We start from the raw sequence: 18,299 nt of genomic DNA on the forward strand, positions 1-18,299 counted from the left end.
GGAGAACATGAAGTGTGTTTTATGAAAATGAGAAGGAAGACACATGTCAGTGATAAAACAGGATACGTCAGAGGCCACCTCAACGAAGTGTTCCACCCTCCTATGATGTTAACTATTTAAACGACGCTGCAAAATAGAACTAAATTGACAAAACTTGACAAAAATTGAAACTTGATTAAATAAGAAAAAAATAGTACTAAATTGAACAAATTCATCAAAAATAGATACTAATTTACTATTAAGGCCTTTCTATAAATAATGTTCTTGTTAAAACTCGAGATACTAAGATTAGGGATGTCAACGGGGGCGGATAGGGTACGGGTAGTAGTTCCCATGTACCCTATCCGCTGAAAAAATATTTGTCTCGTACCCGTACTCATATCCGTGTGGATATCCATTATGTGAGTACTTGCATATTTTTTTAATATCCGCGAATATCCACGGGTACCTACGGATATTTACAAAAAGAATAATATTTAATAACATATTTTAACCATAAATTCAAATAAAAATACAATGCATAACATTTATAAATTTCAAACACAATGCAAACAAGTCATTTAAATACAAAGAAATGAATTTTTTTAAACCTAATTGATAAAAAATAACTCATTCAAAATCAATGTATTAATATTTTAATCATTTTTTTAAATTTTTTAATTTAAATTAGAATATAGCAGGTACTAGTATCTGTGGGTAGAGATACTATGATACTCGTACCTGTCCTGTTAACATGCGGGTATAAAAAATACTCGTATCCGCCACCTGCGGATATCCATTTACAATATTCATTTCCTATTCGTTGCGAGTTTTATCCACGGATACCTGCGAGTACAAATTTCTTTTACATCTCTAACTAAGATTGTACAAAAGTTATATCCCTTTAGTTATAATCAACTTCATCAAAATTGGTTAATCAACTTGCGTCGTCCATAAATAATTAATCATATACATAAAAATTATAATATGTTAAACCAAATACAATTCTAACATCCAACATAATAACATAAAATTATTGTCACAAATGGTTGACAAAACTATGGCAACAATTTAATTATTGTCATATGATATTACTAATAACGTATTTATATATTTATATATTTATAATTTATAGTGATGAATATTTATATTTCTTTAACTTTATTTTAATGACTAAAATAATAAATGGTAAACACAAATCTAATTTCCTAAATTTTCAAGTCATTAATTTATGTTATATGAATTATTTTAAAACTTTAAAATCGATTAAGAATTTATGCTATGTTATAAATTCTAAAACTAGAATTAAATTAAATTAAGTAGGCGATTTTAAAATAGCATATCATATCCATAATTTTTTGTATTTGAATACCATCAAATCATGTTCATTTTAGGGTTAGCAAATTTATGTTTAGTGTCAGGATGGCCGAGTGGTCTAAGGCACCAGACTCAAGTTCTGGTCCTTGAAAAAGGGCGTGGGTTCAAATCCCACTTCTGACATTTATATTTTGGATAACTTGTACTACTGTACTCTCTCGTAAATTAAATTTATTTTAAACCTACCATGAGTTCATTAACAAACCAAATTTGAAATGAATAAATTCAATCTTTTACCAACTCATATCCGAACTATATAAGAATATGCATTTATAATATAACTAGCATAAACACAGGCGCGATATATTTTTTAAATATGCGTGATATTATATTAGTAAGTGATAATATTGTAATATTATTAAGTTGTTATATAAACTAAAATTATATTATTAAAAATAAAGTGAAATATATCAAAACAGATGAAAGAATAATCATTGATAAATAAAAAGAAGAGAAGAAGAAGAAATAGCCGAATTTATAAAAACATTGTAAAAGTAACGGTCAATTTTTAAAAATTTAATAAATTATTATATTTAAAGGGTAAAATTGATATTTTGAAATGTGGACACAAAAAGGGGAATCCCTTTATATATTGTTATAGATATCTAATTAAATATAATAGAATTCAAACTACATGAATTATATCAATATAATTTGGATATTTTCTTTTATATATATATATATATATATATATATATATATATAATTTTAATTGATTAAATAATAAATAATCAGCAAAATAATATTAATTATTTATTTATTTTGAACACCTCTTATACACTTAGTCTAGATTAAAAAAGGTTTACAAAAAAACATTTTTATGGCGTATTCATTCAATTCTCATACCCACTCTTACATTATAGAGTTTTTTTATATGATTATACTGACTTAAACATTTTCGTCGATCTTCACCAGTAACACGACGATAAACTCTTATAAATCGGTGTAGTTCGACTTCGTTAGAATCTCTTTTTCACCTTGGGAGATTTATACTCTTTTTCAATAAAAGCATTTGGTATTCAATTTGGGAGAGGCAAATTTTTTTCACTCATGATAAACAAATTGTTGAATCTCATACAATCCATAGATCGAAACCAGTACTCCAATCCAATCCATCTTGTTTGTGTTAAGGCTACAGTGTTATACATGTGGGCAAGTTTGGCATGGCCTAAAGTAAAAAATGTTGTAGTGTAAATGAAGACAACCATAGTAAAAATAATATTGGGTATGACTCTATGTATAGAACTTAGTGATACATGTTTAACTTATGATTTATTAGACTTAATTGGTCTTTTGGTCCTCATATTTCTCTATGTGATCCAATTCGGTCCTCTAATTTTTTTTTTGGTTCAATTAAGTCCTTGTAGTTGTAAAAATGATTCAATTAAGTCTTTTTCGCTTAGATTGACGTTCATAACATGTTCGTACATGTTATGTGTCAGTTCATAGTATTTTCACGTGTTAATGTTAGTGTGAGTGTCACATATTAGTGTGAGTACCATGTGTTAGCGTCATTGTCACATGAGAATATCTTGTATTCAATTTAGTCATTGCATATAAAATGTTGACTCAGTTGAATCCTTATATTTTAAAATTTTGACTTAATTGAGTTCCAATTTTATTTTTCAATTTAAATTAAAAATACATATTTTAAAAAATGAAATGTAAAATAACATTTGTAGGTTTTGAATTTCAATATTTTTAATATGTGAAGTGTCACTTTAAATTTACATTTTTAATATTTTATTGGAGTGATTTTAATAGGGATTTTTATTGTAATTTAAAATGTAAAAAATATAATTAATTTGAATATTTAAATGGAGTGATTTGATGTATAAATTTTGAAAAATTATTTTAACATGTATATATAAGTTGCTATTAAGCTTAATTATTGATTTGGTCTCACTTTGGAAAGAGACAAAGATTCTACATTTAAAAATAAAAAGATTGGGACTCAATTGAGTCAAAATTTCAAATACAGAGACTAAATTATACTCAACAAATTTCTAAATATGTTCAACCCACTCTTAATAAGTTATGCTAACTTATTAATTCTAAAATTTTAGAATTAAATTAGAACAATTAATCGAGTGACTAATAAATAATGTAAATTAAACAAGCGAATTTACTAGCAAATCATATCCATAATTTTTGTATGTTGGATGACTTATTTTAGAACTTTAAAACCCAATTAACAAGTTATGTTATCTTATTAATTCTAAAACTTTAGAATTAAATTAGAATAATTAATCGAGTGATTAATAAACAATGTAAATTAAACAAGCAATTTTTCTAGCAAATCATATCCATAAATTTTCTATTTGAATGCCATCAAACCATATTCCCTTTAGGGTTAAGGGTTTAACTACGTGTACTTTCTTATATAGCTTTACTAAATATATAAATATAGGAAAATGATATAGTAATATCCATTTTTTGACAACTTCTATCACAACGTGACATGTCATATGTTTTTCAAATTTTTTTCAATTTTCACGTTGGTTTCTTTAGAAGAAAGCAGGAGGAGAAAACGTAAAAAATCAGAGTGGAAATTGGAGGAGAAAAAAATAGAAAGTGGAAGTGCAAATGGTTAAACTAAAAAGCATCTTTTTCGTCGTCTTCAACCATTAATGTTCGTCTTCAACTGCCATTCTTCATCTTCAACCCTTATTTTTCTAAAAACCCATCTTCTTCTTTGTCGCAATAGTGTGGGTTTACCCATTAGACGAAAGCTTTGACAGTTCGACATTCGTATCCATTGGGATGGAAATGAGGGATTTTTATTGTTGTTTGTAGTGTTGTCATCATTGTAGTGGTGTAAATTTGTGGGTTTCGTCTTTATGGTGGAATCTAATCGGGGTCGCTTCTTCGAAAGGTGTGTGGTGATAAGTTCTATTTATTTTACCATATTTCTTGTGATTATTTTTTGTGTAAAACGCAAGAACGATGTTAAAAGGAATTTATATATATATATATATATATATATATATATATATATATATGACACAATCACAGCAATAGAATAAAACATATATACAACACATTTATATATATATATATATAAATGTGTTGTATATATGTTTTATTCTATTGCTGTGATTGTGTCATATATATATATATATATATATATATATATATATATATATATATATATATGACACAATCACAACAAAGGAATTTCATCCTTTGATTTCATACCACACGGCCACAACCATGTTAATCGTGTTCTACAACTTCTAGTAATGCCTCAAGATGTCTTACTGCCATATCTATCAGCCATAACCGATAAAGCATGTGTCGAAAACCATGCTACGAATCACACACTGTAACGCCAAGTGAAGTTCCCAATACGAACGTAGTTCGTAATGTCCCAAGACTACCAAACTCGTCAGCTAAATACTGAGGAGGGCAATCTATCTGGACCCATCCGTGCGGGCCACAATCAGCACACTCACACTGGTAACACTCGCCAACCAGAGCCAACACTCAAGAGTTCCTCGCGTTCATCCGCCATCCCGAGCCACAAATCAAGAGATGTTATTCCGAGCCACAACTCAAGGATTACCACGTGCTTAACCTCTATCCCGAGCCACAACTCAAGGGATACGTTCCGAGCCACAACTCAAGGAACACCAACAAGCCGACCTTTAAGATATCGTAGAAGCCTTGTAGATCACGCACACCAAAGGAAGCCAAACATTTTTGCCTCAACAACATCGCCTAGCGCTACTCACGAGTTGTCAGGCGCACCATGCTTCCACACTACCTAGCGGGGGACACGTGCTGCCAAGCGCCAAGCGCCTCTGATGCTACTGTTTCAGCAAGTATCGTCTGGTGGGACAACCCTTATCGCCAAGCGCCACACGCTTCAATTCTCTACTGGTTTTGTAGTTATCACCTGGCGGTCAAACACCACCGCCAAGCGCTACACAAGTACTTGCGTAGTACTGGTTTTATTTAAGCACCTAGAACAAAGTAAAATCAATCCTACTCTTATAATTATGCATATCCACAATCAATAATATAAGCTTCCAGAAATCAACATGACTCACATGCACAATCTCAATTTAGATGGCTTCATCATACGCGTACACAAGTATCACCATATATCATATGCATCAATCCCCACATATTCATATATATATATATATATATATATATATATATATATATATATATATATATATATATATATATATATATATATATATATATATATATATATATATATATATATATATATATATATATATATATATATATTCCACCCATTAAATCTATGCTAGCATTCAATTCTAACTTATGAATAACGCATGCTCAAAAAAATATAAAGCAGCAACACTCTAACAAATTAAGCACATGATCTTTGCACCAATGCAAATTAATATTGACACACATGCATTCACCAATAATCAATTCTCCACATGTAACTGACCCAAAGGAACATTCAAATTGATAGAGACTTACAACATAACCCAATCATGCTTCATTAGAAGTTACTTGAAATTATCAAGAGCTTATTCATGTCTTTTAAAGACTCCAAAACCAGAAATAATGACTAACATATATCTTTAGCTACTGACCTCCAAATCAAATCTCCACCGTTCAAAGTGAAGAACTACATGTTATGGACCACCTGTCAAAATTTCACCTAAATCGGACGGTTAACGAACTGGAAATGTAGTTTTATCAAAACTGCACAAACAAGAAAAACAATGGCACCTAAGACCCAAAAAATGATTAACATTAAAAGAGGTTGTTTCCCTCGATCAACTCAACCCAAAACACCCAAAACATCCAAATCGAACCAAAATTGGTTCGCGTCGCGTAGCGAGTGTTTGTAACATCCCGACCGGTTATTACGGGTTTAAAATATAATATATAATAAGAAAATAAAATCACATTTATTATAAATCCTTTTTCCAAAAACACAGAAAATTTCAAATAATTTATTTCATAATAAAGATAACTTTAAGTTCAAATCTTCTCAAAATTCAATAAAGTACCAAAACAGTCTCATAAAAGATTACATCTTTATTCCAAAACCATAAATCATAAAACTCTATAAAACTATTCTCATGAGTTTTCCCCGCTCCGATGCTAAGCCTCACCAGATCAACCTGCAACATCATCTGCTCCCGTGTACTGCGTACACGATCATCGCCAAACATAAGCAGATAGGGTGAGCTAACAAAATAATCATATACATATACATATATATATATATATGTATATATATATATGTATGTATGTATATATATATATACATACATACATATATATATATACATACATATATATATATATATATATATATATATATATATATATATATATATATATATATATATATATATATATATATATATATATATACGACACAAATATACCAATCACACAATCACACAATCTACATCTTCCAGTGAGTACCTCAAGGTGTCTTGCTGCCATAACTATCGGCCACAACCGATAGAGCATGTGCGAGAAACTATGCTACGGATCATACACCGTAACGCCAGGTGGAGTTCCCATATACGAACATAATTCGTAATGTCCCAAGACTACCAAACTCGTCACTCAACTACTAAGGAGGGCAATCTATCTGGACCCATCCGTATTGGCCACAACCAGCACACTCACACCGGCAACACTTGCCAACCCGAGCTTAACTCAAGGGTTACTCGTGTTCATCCGCCATCCAGAGCTCAACTCGAGGGATGCCATTCTGAGCTCAACTTGAGGAATGCCACGTGCGTAACCCCTATCCCGAGCTCAACTCAAGGGATACGTTCCGAGCTCAACTCAAGGAACACCAACAACCCGACCTTTAAGATATCCTAGAAGCCTTGTAGATCATGCACATCATAGCAAGCATAACATCAATCTGTTACAACAAAATCGCCTAGTGGGGGACACGTACCGTCAAGCACTGCCGCTTCCAATTCGCCTGGCAGGGGACACGTACCACTAGGCGCTAAGCGCCTTAATCTTCACTGCCACTGTAACTATCGCTTGGCGGGACTTCCTCTACCACCAGGCGCCACGTGCCTTAGTATTTACTGAACTACAGACTCCGCCTGGCGCACCCCTCCTTACCGCCAAGCGTCACCGTGATCCAGAACCCCCTATTTCTACGTTGTCGCTTGGCGGATCGATCACCACCGCCAGGCGCTACACCAGTACTTGCGCAGTACTGGTTTTAGTTCAGGTTCAAACACACTTCACACTGGTTGCTCTTATTTGCTCTCATTCTAGAGCACCCTTAATTAAAAGCATTGCCATCTATAATGTTCCAGACCTTATAGCACCTCACATGTGCATTCATCCCCTAGTCATATAGACCATCCCAAGCATGCTCAAATAAAATATAAGCAACAACACTCTAACAATTTTAAGCACATGATCTTATGCACCAATGCAATTTAATATTGACATGTATGCCTTCACCAAACCAATTATCCACATGTGACTAACAAATTGATAGAGACTTACCATAGAACCCAATCATGTTTCATTAAAAGTTACTAGGAATTATCAAGAGGTTATTCGTGCATTTTAAAGATTCCCAAATCAGCAATATTGAGTAACGTATATCTCTAGCTACTGACATGAAAATCAAATCTCCACCGTACAAAGTGAAGAACCACATGTTATGGACCACTTGTAAAAAATTCACCTTAATTGAACGGTTAACGAACCGGTAAATGCAATTTTACGAAAACTGCACAAACCAGAAAAATGGTGACACCTAGCGCCCAAAAGTGAGGAAGGTGGCGCCTGGCGGGACTAAACTACCGCCTAGCAATTCCTGTTGCGCGAAAAGTACGAAAAACAATGTTTTTCGTGAATCAGAACACCATGTAACTCTGGTATGGCGCCTGGCGGCAAATTGGGTGCCGTCAAGCGGTTCCTGCACCTGCGAACCTTACCCCCTTCACTACAACTCTGATTTCCATCAATTTATGACTCCATAGGATACGATCCCAGTTATTAAGATTACGGTTCATCCCTAACACTTCCCATTCACGAATTCATTCACATTTTCCCCTTAGATTGCTACCACTATAAAAATTCCCAAATCATCAACCCTAAGATAATATTCCTATTATTTCATCCAATTTAGCCATCAATTAAATGAATTTCAATGATGTTTGACATCCAATCACCCCCTAACCATTAAAATTGGCTTCCCCTCTGATTAGAGTCATCCCACAACACTCAGAACACCAAAATCAAACCAAAATTTGGTTCGCGCCGCTTGGTGGTTCAAACACCTCCGCCAGGCTCTTCATCAAAGAACCTATAAATGGGTTACAGGTTTGCATCGCCTGGCGGTACAGGCTTCACCGCCAGGCGGTTCCTCAAAGGAACCCAGAAACACACCAGGCGATTTCTGGAAATTTTCCAGAAATTCGAATTTTAACAGACAACAGAGGTTCATGGAAATCAAACACATGCATATATCATACAATTCATGCTTTAGCATAAAATTTAACGTGAATAACTCCCCTAACCTGGCTTCCTTAGTTTATTTTGAAATTGTTTTCAGTTCCCCCTTGATCACCAATGCTCTTCCTCTGACTCTATATCAATGCAGCTCCTTTCCTCACTCAATCCTCACCAAACTCTCCATTTTCGTACTCCTCTCCCTATACAGCAATAACAAATGCAGAAAACCTTTCCTCTCACCTAAATTTTCCCTTATAATAGTGCCTTAATGATGGATTAATGTGCTAAAACGAAAATGACATTAAAAGTGGTATAATTGTCATTCAAAGTCCATCATTAGTTGTTTTTCCAGCCGAGGCTGCCTTCACGTGGTTGCTAAGGTTCCCAACCCTTTTCCTCTTTGCCAGAAATAAGTTTAGCAAAAAGAAAGCTTAGTTTGAGTTAACCAAGGTTCAAGCCCCTAACCATGCCCATGTCAAACCAATGCATAACCATTTAACCAATTCATGTTTCATGATGATTAATATAATTCTATGATTATATTATCACTCAACATGATCAAGCATATTATTAAAAATAATAATAATTAAATAACACATAAATAGCATACATAGGACTTGAACCCAAGTCCTATCATATAATAAAGTACTCTCAATCACTTAAGCTAATACTTTTCCACGTCATACATGTCAGTATTAAATGCCATAAAGGCTCCCACTACCCGCCTTTATTAATTAATTATTTAATTAATTAATTAAATTCCACGTGTCTTACAATGTTCATCACCGCCAGACAATTCATAAAAAAACCCAAAAATCTGGGTGGTCAATATGTGTCGCTTGGCGGCCAGGGTGCTGCCGCTAGGCGGTTCCCTTGTAGGAACCCAAAATGGCTTAAAAACGAGATGAGTCGCTTGGCGGACAATGATCTATCGCCAGGTGGTTTCTAGGGATTTCCAAAGACACGAAATTAAACAGTATAGCAGGGATTCATGTATAATCATACTATATTATCATGCAATTCATTCGTAAACACAGAGATTAACGAGTAAAGCTCCCATAACCTGGTACACCTTGCTCAAACTTGATAATTTTAGAGTTTCTTCCTTGATCACCAATGGCTTCCTTTGCTCTTCCTCAATTTAGCTCTCCCTCTCACTCGTTAAACACAATTGTTGCTCTGCAATTCCTCTCCTCTCAGTACTCACCAAAAGCATCCTCTAAAACACACTTTATCCCTCTTAATTTTCCCCTTAGCTATCCCTTAATTGTGGTTTATTGCAAGAAAACGAAAATGCATTGAAATAGGGTTTAATTGTCATTCAACAACCATTATGAGATGGTTTTCAAGCCCTTACATATGTTCCTCAAGATGGCTAGGGTTTTTTATCCCCTAATTCATGCCAAAAAAAATTTTAGCAAAAAGAAAACCTAATTCATGTTTACCAAGGTTCGAACACACACCCATCCAATCTCAAAGCAAGTGCACAACTAATTCAACCTATTCATGTTTCGTGACATTTCATGCGCACCATGCCTTATAACCTCTTATCCCACAACCATGCTTGTATGCAAAATAATTAAATAATAAAAATAATCCACAAATGGCATTCACAAAACTCGAACCCAAGTCCTCCCCACACCATCAACGTGCTTTACCACTTAAGCTACCATTGTTCATTGTCTTTTCTCTCCACATTAAATAACTTAGGGATTCTTGCTGTCGCATTTATTAAATAAATACTTATTAATTTATTTAATTTTCCCAGGTCTTACATGCCTGATGGTGATGAGATACACCATGGAGAAGTCTATTCGACAGAGCATTCTAGATAATGACAATGTTAAGGATTTTATGAGATCGGTTGGTGAGATGTTTAAGACTTTTGACAAAGCTCAAAAGGGTCAGTATCTATCACTTCTTGAAAAGACCAAATATGATGGTGTTAGTGGTGTTCGTGAGCATATGATGAAGCTTGTGCACTATTATAATAAACTCAAATCTCTAAAGGTAGAGCTTGGTGATAGTTACTTGATTTGGTAGGTTATGGAATCTCTTCCTTCTCAGTTTGATGTGTTGAAGACTTCTTACAACACTCTGAAGGAGGAATGGACAATTGATGAGATGATAATTATTATTTCTCAAGAGGAAGCATCGATTAAAAAGACTAAGTCTTATAGTATGCAGTTAACAGCTACTAGTTCTAGCACTAAACATGTGAAAAAGGGATTCAAAGGCAAATCTCATTATGAAAAGGGGAACATAAGGAAAGCATCAATGGTTTTGGAGCCTAAGAAGAAGTAATTCAAGGCAAATTGTGCCTATTGTAAGAAATTTGGGAACAAGCTAGTTGACTGTTATATTCTTGAAAAGAAGAATGTTGATAAGGAAGGTATACTCCTATATGCTCTAGCTTGTTTTGAATCTAATGTTATTGATGTTCCTCCCAATTCTTGGTGGTTAGACGCGGGTGCCAATATTCATGTTGTGAATTCTTTACAAGGGTTCTCAAGCCTGAGAAAACCAAGTGATGTCAAGTCTAAGATTATCATGGGAGATGGAGCTAGAGCACCAGTTGAAGACATAAGAGTAGTTTCTTTAAATTTACCTTCTGGACATGTTTTGTTGTTGAAATACGTTGTTTATGTACCTTCTATGGGAAGGAATTTGGTAATGGTAAACTTGTTGTTTATTTCAATTCAATTACTGTTGGCTTAGGAGTTTTATATGATGGGCTTTACATGCTAAATTTGAATGACATGTCTGTTAATTCTGTTATTGGACATAAGCGTAGTAGAGTTGATGAAAATTCCTCTATGTTGTGGCATAGACGTCTAGGACATATTTCTAGACCTCAGATTGATAGGTTGATTAAAGAAGCTATTCTGCATGATCTAGATTTTTCTGATTTTCATACTTGTGTTGATTGCGTTAATGGCAAGCTTACCGCAAAAGTAAGAAATACAAGAGCAAACAAGGGTGACAATGTGTTGGAGCTTATTCATACTTATATATGTGGACCTATCACACCCACTTCCATGGGGGGATATAGGTACTTTATCACGTTTATAGACGATTATTCCCGATTTAGATGGATAGATCTCCTATAGAAAAAATCAAGTTCCTTGGATGCTTTTAAGTCTTTCAAAGCTACTATTGAGTTGAAAATGTAACATTCCTAAGGAATATTACTTAAAATAAATAAATAAAAGGAATAAGTTATAAAAAAGTTGCCTGAATAATAATCCCAACACGAAAAATTTAAATTTATGTAAGCACGCGCCAAAACTTATAACTTAAACAATAGCGGGTTACAAGTTCTCAAAATTCGTGTTCATAAATAAAAGCATAATAAAATACATATGAGGAAAACCCTAGCTCTAATCCCAAAGCTAGCCCTCACTCCATCGCCTGGACATCCTCAGCACCACCTATATCAACGTCTGCTCCCGAATAACGAATCACACGATCATCGCCATACACAAACAAAAAGGGTGAGCTGAGAAAATAAAATAACAGATATAAAATACGCAAGATAAATCATACACTCATCTTATTCATTCTACACAATTCTTGGCCAAGTCCTTAACCCCAAGGCGTTATAGCCTTTAATCATACAAATGGTTAGCCTCAGACTCGGGAATATGATGCTCACACGAACCTACCCGCTCGTGGTCCTGCCTCTACGAACCTCCCCGCTCGTAATCCTGCTCTACGAACATCCCCGCTCGTAGTCCTGCTCTACGGACCTACCCGCCCGTAGTCCAACACATGTGATCCACCAGCCCCGTACCTCCTCGCACGTGGCATCTCTCGACCGTGAGCACGGAACATACGAACCTATCTCGCTCGTATCCCCACGTGAGAGTAACTGGATATGAGCCTCTCCGCTCATATCATCACATGTTATCCACCATCCATGAACCTACCCGCTCATGGCACAACATCTCCCGACCCAAGTGTAGCATCACTGTAAATTAAAAACAACGCGCACAAGTCGTAACCTGCAATGCAATCACCTGGCGCAATATCCAGCACCGCTAGGCGATACAAACCCAGATCGCCTAGCGGTACCTTCCCACCGCCAGGCGCTAGCGCTACCACAAACCCACTATTTTTCAGTCACCGCCTGGCGGATCTCGCCTTGCTGCCAGGCGCCTCTCAATGCAGTGTTCTTCTCACACTGCGTCTACCGCCTGGCGATTATCAGCAAACCGTTGGGCGCTATACCAGAGACATTCTGCAATTTGGCACTCAATTTGGTTGGTTCTACAATCCAAATTACTCTAAGGGACAATTCGCCTTTAGATCTCAGTACTAGATTCTGATTTCCTACCAATCCCGATCAATTTTGATTTCTCTATAGCTCATCTTTATCATTAACACCTTTAAACTAGGGATCCATTTATACTTATGTCATGACACCATATCTTCATTCACCAATAACAGAACCCATTCTCATATTTTCCTTGTACACAATTACGCTCATCAACAACACTCCTATACTGAATCCACAATTCATGTATCTTTTCATCCTTCACCATTCCTTCCCATTCCTCTTGCCTAATTCACGGAAATTCTTAGTTCCAACCTATCTACCATTCTTCTCAGCTAAACTCCTACCCACCATCATTGACCCACAATATCAACTAAAAGTTTAGCATCCTGTTCAGTTCCTATTAGGTATCAAAATACTCCAGTTGCATTCCTCATATTCATTATACTACATATAAGCATAAACCACTTTCCATCCCATTACATTGCCTTCTTTCAAGCTACCTATCCTCCCCAACTTCTCACTAGTAATTTTCTCTCTTCCACTACATCAACCTTTTCACTCACCGAGACTTTCTTGCTCTCTCACAACAACCCTAATACAACACTCAATCAGGGCTGCCACACATCATCGCTTGGCGGACAGCACGGGCCCGCCAGGCGGCACACCAGCATCAGGCCACCTACATACGTCTCTTTACTCTCCACGAACCTATCTCACTCTTCTTCTTCCCCAATAACCACCACACATATATTTACATCATTTTCAACACCCAATCTTAACAATATTATGTTTTTTGCATTCCTTAATTCAAGTTACTTCCTAATCAGCTCAACAATCCAAGGTTCACAATAACTCCTTGATTTCAACCCAAACTTCCCATATACGAAAATTCCAATATGATCACAAGCATCCCAAACAAGAAATCCAGGGCAATAAACCATCACACAATTATATAAAATCAACTAGGACTCAGCAATTCATTATATTCACCCAAATTAGCATTAAAATCACCAAACAGAACGCAACCAATGTCGTGCTGCCTGGCAGAAACTCATTGCCACCAGGCGGTTCATGCCAAAACAAGAACAACTCAATGATCTGATGTGCCGCCTGGCGGTAGGGGATGAACCGCCAGGCGATTTCTAGAAAAATCCAGAAACTCCAATCAAACAGTGCAAAACAACGCGGAAATTCATGCTATAATTCATGGTACTGCACAGTTATTCAGATGCAATCACAAAAGATAAGAAAACAACTCCCCTAACCTGGAATTCGCTTCAAATTCAAATTAGTGTGAGTGTAATCCAATCAAAAGCTTCCTTGCCCTTGCTCCCACTCCCACGTTAGTTTCTCCTCCTCACTCTCCCTCTGCTATCAATCCCAATTCACCAGAATCCCTCTGTCCAAGGCTCCCACGTACTATAGCACTTCTCCCTTCACTAATTCACTCTCTCTCTTTAGCTTATGAGTACTTTATTCACTCATTCATTTACCAAAATGAAAATTACCATAAATGGGGTTTAATAGCTATTCAGTGGATTCTTAATCTGATTTTCCAGCCCCTTAGACAACTAGGTTAAGCTGCCATTTTCAAATTCCATGCAAAAATAAAAGCATGACATAAAAAGGAAGTTTAATTTGGTTCTTCACAAGACTTGAACCTGCAACCCATCATATAACAAGCCAAGTGCACAACCAATTCAACCAAATCACAATTGTGATAATTCCTTAGATTTTAAGATTATGCAATCCATCACTCTTTAAAATATATAACTTAAAATTTCATAATTAAATAACACACAAATGACATACATAGGACTCGAACCCAAGTCCTCACACACAATAAAGTACTCTCAACTAGGGATGGCAACGGGTCGAGTCGGGCACGGATAGTATGATACCCGTACCCGACCCGCTAAAAAAAATCTGCCCGTTATCCGCCCGTTTACCCGCCGGGTATCCGCTTAAAAAATACCCGCGAATATTTTTAAAACCCGCAGGTACCCGTGGATACCCGATACCCGCAAATATTTAAAAAAAATATGTATTTTATAAATTTTTTAATATAAAATTATAAAAGTAAAACATAAATTAAATTAAATTATAATTATAATTATAATTAAATATGACATAATAAAATATACTGTTACTTCTAATTTTAATTAAATTTAACTTAATAAAATATAAATTAAATTTTAATTTTAATTTTTTGCGGGTAACGGGTACCCGCGGGTACGGATAGTATGATACCCGTACCCGACCCGTTTATAACCGGGTATTAAAATACCCGCTACCCGCGGGTAGTAATTATTCGTCGCGGATATTATCCGGGATATCTGCGGGTACAGATATTTTTGCCATCCCTACTCTCAACCATTTGAGCTAGTACTTTTCCATATCATAGTTATCTGCATTAAATACTTTAAACGCTCCTCTTACACGCATTTATTAAATAATTATTTAATTTACTATTTAATTTTTCTCGGGTCTTACAGAAAACAAGAAAGAAGATAAAATATGTAAGGTCTGACAAAGGTGGAGAGTATTATGACAGATATGATGAGACTGGAAGAAATCATGGACCTTTTGCTAGATTTCTTGATCAATGTAGTATTAAAGCTCAGTATACTATACCTGGTACTCCTCAGCAAAATGGAGTTGCAGAAAAGAGGAATCACACTCTTTTAGAGATGGTGAGATGCATGTTGAGTCATTCCTCTTTATCGGATTTCCTTTGGGGAGACGCTTTAAGGACTGTTATGTATATTCTTAATAAAGTACCTAGCAAGTCTGTTTCAAAGACTCCTTATGAACTCATGTCTGGGAAGAAGCCAAGTTTGAGACATTTCCATGTGTGGGGTTGTAAGGCGGAGGTGAGACCTTATAATCCTTACTTAAAAAAACTTGATCTTAAGACTGCCAGCAAGTTCTTCATTGGTTATTGTGTGGCTTCTCGTGGTAGTAAGTTTTACTGTCCTTGAGACGACAAAATTTTTTTTCTTTTTAACTATTATTTATTTATTTATATTATTTTCTATATTATACTAAAAAGATTTGAAACATAATTCTACAATAACATATCACATAACTAAAATATTCACATATACATCTATTTACAATATTGTATGCATCTTATATCCACATCATTGAGTACATCTTATATTTCCTACACTAGAAGAGGGAGGAGTGTTATTTATTTACAGTTCCCCTCATATACTGGCTTTCAAACATGTGGAGGGAAAAGGATATGGATAGGGTTCACTTGGACTGTTGGGGGTAAATAGAAGGTAACTCCGATTTGTCCTTCTATGACAATCGGCGCATTGGGAGCAGAGAGGAAAGTAATAGTAGAATTTCATGTTCCCTGAAATGTCACATAATTATTCACTGCATTGGTTTGTCATGCATTCCCCTGAAAAACAACCACAATGTCGGTGAAGAAGAGATCAAGCATGTTGGGAGCAGCCATCTATGATAAGGTTATAAAATTTTGTTTTTCACACACAATCATAAAGTAGGGAAGTAAGACAAATATCACATAAACAAATATACAACATATCATAATAAGATAAAATGAAATGAAAATTCTCCCAAATCCATTTAACTAAATTTTTTCATACTTTATATAGATATTGATTAATTTTGTAGTGACTAGTCAGGATAAATGAGCTCATGGCCAACAAAGTAACTCAAGAACATCTCATCTTGAGTAATACTAACTCGTTTAAATCCCCAAGGTCATACCTCCAACTACAATAATTAAATATTTATTTATCATAAATTTTATTTCAATATTAAACCATATAATTATATAAATAAATAAATAGATAGGATCAATCAATAATTAAAATAAGTATCAATAAATAAAAAGGAGCAGTATGTAACTAGAGATAAATATAAATAAGTAAATGAGAGTAAATATAAACTGAATAAATAGGACCAGTGCATAATTGGAGATGAATATAAATAAATAGGAACGAAAACTAAATATAAATTAGAATGAGGTTATGGACACCTCACTTAAAGGTAAATATAGAAATAAGAATAATTATGAAGAGATGGGAAAAATAAAAGTCAAAAGATAGAATGATAAATGTCTCATCCGCTTACCTTAGTTATTATGGAAAATGAAGCATGGTGAATGCACCAAGGTGATATGTAATTTTTTTTTCCTTTGCTACAACGCTCTCACTCTCTTTTATCTTCTTCTCTTCTCTTTCTTTCTTTTTTCACTGCACCTCGACCCCGGTCTCTTCTCCACTTCCTGCCTTCCAACGTCTTTTTTTTTTTGGCTATTTATAATGGTGGAGTCATGATGGCTATTAGTTTCAATTTAACTAATTATTAATGGTATAGTTCCTCGTTAAGTTACTTATATATTATTTTTAGAAGATATTTTATCTTCTCATCACCTCACTAGTTTATCTCTGACATCATATGTTCTGTTTATCATTTTTTTATTATTATTATTTTGAATAATAATGGTTTAGATGTATCTAAGTACACCATCCATATTGTTATAATTAATATAGTTATCCGTTAAGATTTCACCATTAATATTACTTATTATATATATATATATATATATATATGTGTGTGTTATAGTTATTTTATATTATTATTATTATTATTATTATTATTATTATTATTTTATTTAATGATTAACTAACCCATATATGTATCATAACTCATAGTCATTTATATATATACATGAAATTTTTATATTTTTATATTTAATAAAATTATTATAATTATTTAACATTTTTTATCCTATAAATTTTTATAATCTTATATTTATATATCTATAGTTTATTCGATTATATATCTTATATTTATGTATAGATATATAATCTTCGATTATATATCTATACATAAAAAATGTATTAAATTTTTTTTAGGTGTTAGCATACTGAAAACATTGTGGTATAAATTTTTAGATGTTGTAGTCCTTCTCACTCAATGCAGGTCATTGAGTTTGATTGTGCGGTATTCTTTGAGGATGTTTTGGACAATGGGAGCAATACACCTCAACCAATCACTCTTAGAGAAGATCGTGTTGTTATTCTTGTGCCATCCATTTATTTTTTGTAGATAATGTGATTCCAGTTGTCCGTGATGAAAATGAATTTGTTCCAGATCTTGTGGATGCCACATCACTTGAAGTTTCTTTGAGGTGATCTCAAAGAGTACGCAGGTCTTCTATCCTTGATGATTA

The 18,299-nt window shown here is 34.3% G+C and overlaps 1 non-coding gene across 1 annotated transcript; it reads left to right on the plus strand.

Annotated features, from left to right (window-relative positions):
- Window positions 1-1,395: 1,395 nt before the first annotated feature.
- TRNAL-CAA lies at window positions 1,396-1,479 on the plus strand. Its single transcript has one exon. It is a non-coding gene; the product is annotated as a tRNA-Leu (tRNA).
- The last annotated feature ends 16,820 nt before the right edge of the window (window positions 1,480-18,299 follow it).

The sequence above is a fragment of the Vigna unguiculata genome, unplaced genomic scaffold, assembly GCF_004118075.2.
Source record: "Vigna unguiculata cultivar IT97K-499-35 unplaced genomic scaffold, ASM411807v1 contig_583, whole genome shotgun sequence".
Taxonomy (NCBI): domain Eukaryota; kingdom Viridiplantae; phylum Streptophyta; class Magnoliopsida; order Fabales; family Fabaceae; genus Vigna; species Vigna unguiculata.